We start from the raw sequence: 3,312 nt of genomic DNA, 5'->3' as shown, positions 1-3,312 counted from the left end.
GCATAACATCTCAGTGTATAAAAGTAGACCATGGAAAATAAAGAATTGGGATCAGTTTCTCGAAATACTGGTCTCCCCATGTCGCTCTCTCTCTCACTCTGGCTGAGTCTCCATCTGGAACGCGGAACCTGCCATCCTTACTAATTATGCCTGGGCTTCTAAGATCCGACCGGGGAGGCCTCAGTGTCTCCTCTCCTTCGGGAGAACGGAAGGACGCCTGCGGCCTATGTAAGTGGTGCAAACTTCTTGTCTTGAAATTTTATTGGTCTCCCGTGTAAACCAAGCTACTCAGCCTCTTTTCTCCACTGAATTTCCTCACTGAGCTATCCTTTTTCAGCCTCTTTTCTTCACTGAATTTTACTGAGCTATCCTCATTCTATTACTCTTTATATCCCTAATTAACATTTAATTAAGCAATTGTTTCCTGATCTTCGCCTACGCCGTCTCTCCTTCGAATACCCTGGATCAGCCGGGGCTGGTCCCCGGCAGATAGTGACTGGCAGATGGTCTAGGCCATGGAAGAGTTTGTGATTACCCACCAACTCCACCACCTCCTCATTCAGGAGAATTATAAGGGGTAATGAAATAGACTCTCTTCATCCCATCTCAGATGATCTATTGCTTGGCTTCTCCTCCAGGGGATTTTGGGTGAGGTACTTCATGCAGAGCTGGTTCCCTTTTGTTCCCACACCCCAGTCACCAGCTCTCTGCCACATAGCCTGCCCATCCTTTCCAGTCTTACTTGGTAAGTGGTGGCCCCAGTGGATCTCTGAGCCATCCCCCTACTCCAGGGCCCAGAATGCTTCTTCCTTGGCCTCCAATGCAGCTGGGGAGAATGCAACGCCTGTATCGGGAGACCCAGGGTACACTGAGACTTCAGCCTTTCTGAGCTTCCTCCAATGGTGGAGCTACAAACTATTTGCTTGGGACTGCCATGGTTAGGCACTTTTGCAGTGGAAGCATCTGTTCTTTCCACTTGGAGACTCTCAGTATATGCCTAAGCTAAGACAGCAGGGGTCAGATGTTGATTTCCTTTCAGATTGACTGGTTTGATCTCCTTGTTGTATAAGGGACTCTGAAGAATCTTCTCAAGCACCACAGTTCAAAAGCTCAATTCTTTGGCATTCACCGTTTCTTATGGTCCAGATATCACATCTGTACCTGATTACTGAAAAAACCATAGCTTTGACACTACAGACCTCTGTAGCAAAGTGAGTCTCTGCTTTTTGATACACGGTGCAGGTTTTTCATAGCCTTTCTTCCTTCCAAGGAGCCAGTGTCTTTTAATTTTGTGGCTGCGGTCAAGGTCCATAGTGATTTTGAAGCCCAAGAAAATAAAATCTGCCACTGTTTCCACTTCTCCCTCATCTATATGCCATGAAGTGGTGGGACTGGATGCCATAAATATTGAGTATCTTTTTGTGAATAGTTTTTTGAATGTTGAGTTTTAAGCCAGCTTTTTTTCATCTCCTCTCCTTATCAATTGGTCTTTAGTTGTTTGCTTTCTGCTATTTGTGTTGTGTCATAATCATATCTGTGGATGTTGATTTCCCAGCAATCTTGATTCCATCTTGGGATTTATGCAGTCCAGCATATCAAATCATCTTTCCTACATACAAATTCAATACCCAGAGTGACAATGTATACCTTGTCATACTCCTTTCCCAATTTTAAATCACTTAGTTGTTCCGTGTCTGATTCTAACTGCCACTTTTTGATCTACATACGGAGTTTCCGGAGACAGGTAAGGTGATCTGCTATTCCCATTCTCCTAAGAATTTCCCACAGTTTGTTGTGGCCAAACAGTGAAAGGCTTTAGCATAGTCAGTGAAGCAGATGTAGAAGTTTTTCTGGAATTCCCTTGCTTTCTCTATGGTCCAATGGATGCTGGCAACTTGATCTCTGGTTCCTCAAACCAGTTTGCAGATCTGCAAGTTCTCAGTTCAGGTATTGTGATGCTTAGCTTGAAGGATTTTGAGCATTACCTTGCTAGCAAGTGAGATGAACACAAAGGCATGATAGGTTGAACATTCTTTGGAATTGCCTTTCTTTTGGATTGGAATGAAAACAGACCTTTTCCAGCACTGTGGCCACTGCTGAGTTTTCCAAATTTGCTGACATATTGAATGCAGCACTTTTACAGTCTCATTCTTTAGGATGTTTAAAACAGCTCAGCTGGAATTCCATCACCTACACTAGCTTTGCTTGTAGTGATGCTTCCTAAGGCCCACTTGACTTCATGCTCTGGTATATCTGGCTTCACATGAGTGACCCCAACATCATCTCTATCTGGGTCATTATGACCATTTTTGTATATGTCTTCTGTGCATTCTTGCTATCTCTTCTTAATCTCATCTGCTTCTGTTAGGTCTTTGACTTTTCTGTCCTTTATTGTGCCTATCTTTGCATGAAGTATTCCTATGGTGTCTCCAATTTTCCTGAAGAGATCTATATTCTTTACAATTTATTATTTTCCTGTAATTCTTGCACTTTTCACTTACAAAGACTTTCTTATCTCTCCTTGCTATTTTCTGGAAGTCTGTATTTCACTAGTTAATCTTTCCCTTTCTTGTTTGCTGTTCAGTTCTCTTATTTTCTCAGCTGTTTTGAAGGCCTCCTCAGGCAACCACTTTGCCTTCTCACAGTTGTTTTTCTTGGGGGTGGTTTTCATCACCACTTCCCGTACAATGTTACAAACCTCTATCCATAGTTCTACAGGCTACCAGACCTAATCCCTTGAATCTATTTTTAATCTCCACTGTATAATCATAAGGGATTTGATTTAGGTCATAGCTTAATGGTCTAGTGCTTTTCCTTATTTTCTTCAACTGAAGCCTGAATATTGCATGCTTCTGCTAAGCAATAGTGCCAGATTACCACCCATCACTCCCAGTGGGTATGGAGCAAAAAACACAATTCAAGGACTATACAGTGGAAGTGAGAAATAGATTTAAGAGACTAGATCTGATATACAGAGTGCCTGATGAACTATGGACAGAGGTTCATGACATTGTACAGGAGACAAGGATCAGGACCATGCCCATGGAAAAGAAATGCAAAAAACAAAATGGCTGTCTGAGGAGACCTTACAAATAGCTGTGAAAAGAAGACAAGTGAAAAACAAAGGAGAAAAGGAAAGATATAGGCATCGGAATGTAGAGTTCCGAAGAATAGCAAGGAGATATAAGAAAGCCTTCCTCAGTGATCAATGCAAATAATAGAGGAAAACAACAGAATGGGAAAGACTAGTCTTCAAGAAAATTAGAGATGCCAAGGGAACATTTCATGCAAAGATGGGCTTGATAAAGGACA

The sequence above is a fragment of the Bison bison genome, unplaced genomic scaffold (genome assembly GCF_000754665.1).
Source record: "Bison bison bison isolate TAMUID 2011002044 unplaced genomic scaffold, Bison_UMD1.0 scf7180017864142, whole genome shotgun sequence".
NCBI classification, from domain to species: domain Eukaryota; kingdom Metazoa; phylum Chordata; class Mammalia; order Artiodactyla; family Bovidae; genus Bison; species Bison bison.
The sequence above is the reverse complement of the archived record's forward strand: the minus strand, read 5'-3'. Positions refer to the sequence as shown.